The sequence below is a fragment of the Caretta caretta genome, chromosome 1, assembly GCF_965140235.1.
Source record: "Caretta caretta isolate rCarCar2 chromosome 1, rCarCar1.hap1, whole genome shotgun sequence".
In the NCBI taxonomy this organism is placed as follows: Eukaryota; Metazoa; Chordata; order Testudines; family Cheloniidae; genus Caretta; species Caretta caretta.
Window position 1 is genome coordinate 214,173,374 of NC_134206.1, and position 7,100 is coordinate 214,180,473.

The window sequence follows — 7,100 nt, forward strand, 5'->3', positions numbered from 1 at the left end:
ACGTCAGTCAGCAAGGGGGAACCAGGTCTCCCTACCTGTGCACAGAATCATAGAATCATAGAACCATAGAATATCAGGGTTGGAAGGGACCTCAGGAGGTCATCTAGTCCAACCCCCTGCTCAAAGCAGGACCAATCGCCAATTAAATCATCCCAGCCAGGGCTTTGTCAAGGCTGACCTTAAAAACTTCTAAGGAAGGAGATTCTACCACCTCCCTAGGTAACGCATTCCAGTGTTTCACCACCCTCTTAGTGAAAAAGTTTTTCCTAATATCCAACCTAAACCTCCCCCACTGCAACTTGAGACCATTACTCCTTGTCCTGTCCTCTTCTACCACTGAGAATAGACTAGAACCATCCTCTCTGGAACCACCTCTCAGGTAGTTGAAAGCAGCTATCAAATCCCCCCCTCATTCTTCTCTTCTGCAGACTAAACAATCCCAGTTCCCTCAGCCTCTCCTCATAAGTCATGTGTTCCAGACCCCTAATCATTTTTGTTGCCCTTCGCTGGACTCTCTCCAATTTATCCACATCCTTCTTGTAGTGTGGGGCCCAAAACTGGACACAGTACTCCAGATGAGGCCTCACCAATGTCGAATAGAGGGGGACGATCACGTCCCTCAATCTGCTCGCTATGCCCCTACTTATACATCCCAAAATGCCATTGGCCTTCTTGGCAACAAGGGCACACTGCTGACTCATATCCAGCTTCTCGTCCACTGTCACCCTTAGGTCCTTTTCCGCAGAACTGCTGCCTAGCCATTCGGTCCCTAGTCTGTAGCTGTGCATTGGGTTCTTCCATCCTAAGTGCAGGACCCTGCACTTATCCTTATTGAACCTTATCAGATTTCTTTTGGCCCAATCCTCCAATTTGTCTAGGTCCCTCTGTATCCTATCCCTGCCCTCCAGCGTATCTACCACTCCTCCCAGTTTAGTATCATCCGCAAATTTGCTGAGAGTGCAATCCACACCATCCTCCAGATCATTTATGAAGATATTGAACAAATGTAACAAGAAAAGCCAAAAAAGGAGTTTGAAGAACAGCTAGCCAAAAACTCAAAAGGTAATAACAAAATCTTTTTAAGTACATCAGAAGGAGGAAGCCTGCTAAACAACCAGTGGGGTCCCTGGACAATCGAGATAGAAAAGGAGCACTTAAAGACGATAAAGTCATCGCAGAGAAACTAAATGAATTCTTTGCTTCAGTCTTCACGTCTGAGGATGTTAGGGAGATTCCCAAACCTGAGCCATCTTTTGTAGGTGACAAATCTGAGGAATTGTCACATATTGAAGTGTCACTAGAGAAGGTTTTGGAATTAATTGAGAAACTTAACAGTAACAAGTCACCAGGACCAGATGGCATTCACCCAAGAGTTTTGAAAGAACTCAAATGTGAAATTGTGTAACTATTAACTATGGTTTGTAACCTGTCCTTTAAATCAGTTACTGTACCCAATGACTGGAGACCAAAGCAGACTGTGAAGAACTTCAAAAAGATCCCACAAAACTAAGTGATTGGGCAACAAAATGGCAATTGAAATTTAATGTGGATAAATGTAAAGTAATGCACATTGGAAAAAATAACCCCAACTATAATACGATAATATGATGGGGGCTAATTTAGCTACAACTAATCAGGAGAAAGATCTCAGAGTCATCGTGGATAGTTCTCTGAAGATGTCCATGCAGTGTGCAGTGGTACTCAAAAAAGGAAATGGGATGTTCGGAATCATTAAAAAAGGGATAGAGAATAAGATGGAGAATATCTCACTGCGTACAGATGTGGTCCCCTCATCTCAAAAAAGATATACTCGCATTAGAAAAGGTTCAGAAAAGGGCAACTAAAATTATTAGGGGTTTGGAACGGGTCCCATATGAAGAGAGATTAAAGAGGCTAGGACTTTTCAGCTTGGAAAATAGGAGACTAAGGGGGGATATGATAGAAGCATATAAAATCATGAGTGGTGTGGAGAAAGTGAATAAGGAAAAGTTATTGACTTTTTCCCATAGTATAAGAACTAGGGGCCACCAAATGAAATTAATGGGTAGCAGGTTTAAAACAAATAAAAGGAAGTTCTTCTCACTCAGCGCACAGTCAACCTGTGGAACTCCTTGCCTGAGGAGGTTGTGAAGGCTAGGACTATAACAGGGTTTAAAAGAGAACTGGATAAATTCATGGAGGTTAAGTCCATTAATGGCTATTAGCCAGGATGGGTAAGGAATGGTGTCCCTAGCCTTTGTTTGGATGGCAGGAGAGAGATCACTTGATCATTACCTGTTAGGTTTACTCCCTCTGGGGCACCTGGCATTGGTCACTGTCAGTAGACAGGATACTGGGCTGGATGGACCTTTGGTCTGACCCAGTATGGCCATTCTTATGTTCTTATGTAAGCTAAAGGTGAAAGGTTTGCTCATGGGTGGAGTGCTGAGGCAGACCACCTGGCTGCTGATTTTGAGCAGCCAGATACCAGGGCTATCAGAGGGGCCCAAAGGGGGGCAATTCAAATCAGGTTTTGAGTCAACATTTTGAAAATGAGAACCAGTAATGTATATATCTATGATTGGTACTGCAACATTATGTTACATCTAGTTTTCATAGGAAGCAATTGTGAAATCTGGGGCCTTAAATTCCAGTAAGCAAATGATTAAACTGCCTCTGTATGTCTTGGTAGTGCCTGGTATCTCAATTTGTCGGACACAAGTAAAGATTAGTTATTGTTCAAAAACTTTGCTTCTATTGCACAAAAAAACAACACACATGCACACACACACACAGGGTGGGAAAGGCGGTACCAAGGAAGAGAAGACTTTCAGAAGTGTGTGTAGGTCCAGCTATCATTTTGAAAGTTGTCCGAGGGGGTGGCGTGAATGGGAAACCAAGAACACCCAGAAAGCGGAAAGGACCGTGTGGGCAGAGTTTGGGGTCGGGGAATAGAAAAGAGTTCTGAATGTGTTGCAGGGATAGCGGGCATGCATCTGCTCAGTCTGCAGCATTATTAAGGAATTCAGCATCTGCATTTGCTCTTAAATGACTTTAATCATCCACACAGTAGTGTCCTTAATGAACTCCTGATTTTCTTTTCTTTCCTGCCTGTTGGCTTCCCTCCACTCCCTGCCAGGGATTTCCCTACATCCTCCTCGACCCCGGAATTTCTTCAGCACCCCCACTAATTGTCAACTAGTTACACGCAGTGTTGCCAAGTTAGTCATTGGTTGGAAATTTGAATTGAAATGGAAACATTAATACACACTTTAGCATATGCAGTCTATGATAAAATACTTGTACCTGAAAAAACATAATAGGTTTGAAATGTATGAACAAAGACTAGCTTCCTCACACAGCTGTTGTTTTTACGACAATGTCAGTGCATTCCTTTTAGTGGTGTTGGCCAACCTAATAATTTCAAATTAGGATTTGTAAGCAAGGTTTAATGAGCTCTCCCTGACAGCTAGCGATGAGCTGGGGGGCTACGGGGAAAGGCTTCAGTACCAGATTTTATTTACATGAACACACCTAATCTGCCTAAGTATCCAGCAGACAGAGCTGTGTTGCCCAAGTGGTCAGTTTTGGCTGGTTTTGGGTTACAAATCACCTGAATGCAGTGTTAATGAAATGTTGTTACCCTTATTGTATGAGTGAAGGGAAGCAGAACTGTGCTTAGCCTGTCCTGGTTGAGGGTGCTTCACCCTAAACTGAAATGCACTTGCTAAGCAGTGGGTTCGGATGCCAGTGGAGCGAGAAAGTGGGACAGGTGTTTTGCTTGATGGTCTGCCTAAGAGTAACAAGTACTATTTGACCTGCTCCTCTCCACTGTTTTGAGATAGAGCTGATTAGGCTTGATAGAGAGTCTTTTGTTTTGTTAAGTGACCACTACAGCTGAAATCACCGATAATCAGGTCTAAGTGCTTAGACCTGCTGTGGGACAGTGGTTCTGTGGAAGAGACAGCCCAGCCTGCACTAGCAGTTAGTATCCCCCACTGAGAGCTGGGTGGAACCTCAAGAGATCAACTCGCAGAGGTCGCAATGGCAGGTGGCAGGAGAAGGCGACAGCGCAGGGTCATCTGCAACAGAGCAGTGGAGTGAACAGTGGCACAATGAACAACAGTGGCCAGAGCGAGCGGTGAGCAGCTAGAGGACAAGCAAGGTGCCTTCTCCCCTCCTCACCACCCCCTGCCCTGGGAGGTAAACTCACGTGAAAGCATCTCTGAACACTGAGTCTCCACTGACCAAGGACAACAATGGTGAATGGGGTGTGGTGGAGGGAAAAGTGAGGAGCACGTTAAAGGAACATTTTTTGTTGGACTATGTTTTAGTGACTTATATAGCATCTTTATGATATTTTCTGTCTTGTTGTCTACCCCTTTCCTAATGGTTCTTAACATTCCATTAGCTTTTTTGACTGCCGCTGCACATTGAGTGGATATTTTCAGAGAACTATCCTCAGTGACTCCAAGATCTGTTTTTTGAGTGGTAACAGCTCATTTAGACCCCATCATTTTGTATGTTTAGTTGAGATTGTTTTCCAATGAGCATTACTTTGCATTTATCAATATTGAATTTCATCTGCCATTTTGTTGTCCAGTCACCCAGTTTTGTGAGATCCCTTTGTAACTCTTCACAGTCTGGTTTGGACTTAACTATCTTGAGTAATTTTGTATCATCTGCAAATTTTGCCACCTCACTGTTTGCCCGTTTTCCAGCTCTTTTATGGATATGTTGAACCGCATTGGTTCCCAGTACAGTCCCTGGAGGGACACTATGATTTACCTCTCTCCATTTTGAAAACTGACCATCTATTCCTACGCTTTGTTTCTCATTACTGATCCATGAGAGGATTTCCCTCTTATCCAAAGACTGCTTACTTTTCAAAAGTCAATTTAAATTAAATATATTTTTTAAAATATTTGTTTTAGAAATCTAGACCTGTTATGTGTTTTGGTGTAATTTGCATTGTCCTTATGTTAAATTTGCATTATCCTAACAAAATATTTAATTTCTTCATATCTCTTTTATATGTTGCAGGTCAAAATGAAAAGACAAAAACCAATGCAACTATTTTTTCCACTCAAAGGCCTCAAAAACTAACCAAGGTGAAGAACACACCAAGAATACATCAACATGTCAACTGAAGGTTCAAGTGGTGCATCTACCTCTGACCAGCCCGAAGCACAAATACAGCTACCTACTGAAGAAACAGTGTCTCTAAAACCTAAACACAGTTTGCAATGTTTGTTGGTAAAGTTTTCTCATTTATTGAAGTTACAAAAGATGGCTACTAGTGCACCTCTTGCAAAAAAGCTAATGAAGAAGGAAAGCTTCCCAATGCTATAATTGGTAAAAGTGGAGGAGATTGGTTTGCCAGACAGATCAGCAAAGTCAATGCTGACAAACTACGTGAAAAGACTGCAAAACATCAAGTCTCTGAACTTCAACAACATGCAGAAAGCCTTATAAGCCAGTCACTTTTCAAAGCCAATTTCAGAAGTAGTTAATGAGGCTGTGTCATGGGTCTGGCCCGCGGTTGTGCCTGCGCACCGCCAGCCGGGACTGTGTGGCATAGTGGCCAGAGTCAATCCCTGCCCCCCAGGCTCAGGGCTGTGCGGCCTAGCGGCCAGATGAAGTGGGAGTGGGGGCTTGGGGGAAGGGGTGGGGTGGGAGTAGGGCAGGGAGGAACAAGGGTGGGAAGAGGCAGGGTGGGGGCAGGACCTGGGATGGTGTGGGAGTAGAGCGCCGCCCCCCCCTCCCCCGGGTAGAGGCGAAGTCGGTGCCTAAGGCACAGCCTCCTCTCCCCAAATACTGAGCAGATCCTGCAGTTCCACAGAGGTCCAAACGGGAGAGCATTTGCTGCATGAAGGTGCCATGGTCACCTTGTAAGATGCAATGAGACCTTTCCAAGCTGAGCAAATGGGAAATGGAATTTCAAAAATTCCTGGGGCTTTAAACAGAAAGGGACAGATGGTTGTTTACCTGACTGCAGGGCAAGAGAGTTCAAACTGCTGACCAAAGCAGTCAGGATGGGCTTTGTGGGACACCTCCTAGAGGCCAATTAAAGCAATAAAATCAAGCGTGGTGTCTACACTGGCACTTTGTCGACAAAACTTTTGTGCAAAAAGCCTTATGCCTATCATTGGGGTGGTTTTATTTTGTCACCAAAAGAGGGCATTTTTGCCACCAAAAGTCACATTGTAGTGTGTACGCGTCCACTGTTTTGTCGACAAAAGCTGCCTTTTGTCAACAAAACTCTGTACGGTAGATAAGGTATTTAGGTGACTAAGTCCCATTAATTGATTGAGTTAGGCACCTAAATACCTTTGAGGATCTGGACCTAAGGGACTTGGCCAAGGTCACACAGGAAGTCTGTGGCAGAGCAGGGAATTGAACTTTGATTTCTTGAATCCCAGGCTAGATATTAGCCCCAAAGTTGGTAGGTTATGCCTTGGGCTGAGGTGCAAGAGGAATGGATTTAAGGTGCAGGAGAGCAAATTCAGATTCAGTATTCTCTCTGCACTGGCTTGTTAGAATAATTGGACTCTCCTCTCTATCTATCTCTATCTGTCTGTCTCACCCCTTTTCAAATTTTCAATTATCATGTCTTCTCGCAGAAGGAGGGGAGATGGAGCAGGGGGAAGAGAGAGAAAAGACCAAAAGAGAGAGAGAGAATAGAAGGAAATATAGAAACATGGGAAAGAAATAGAATGAAGGAAGAAGTGTAAATTGAATTCCAAAACAGCAATCTCAGATGTTAAGAGTCTTATTTCTAAGGCACAGTAAGGATAATCTTATCTAGTAGCATCACAGGAAATGAATTCTAGCCCAGTAGCACAGATTGAGCCATGTCATGTGACAATGGATCTACAGGGAGTTTCACAAAAGAAAAGGAGTACTTGTGGCACCTTAGAGACTAACAAATTTATTTGAGCATAAGCTTTCGTCAGCTACAGCTCACTTCATCGGATGCATTCAGTTTCAGAGTTTGCTGTTGCATGTTGAAGGGCTTTCTATATAGATGACATTTTCTGCTAGCAGTACAGCTGCTGAGCCCTGGTCTACACTAGGACTTTAGGTCGAATTTAGCAGCGTTAAATCGATGTAAACCTGCA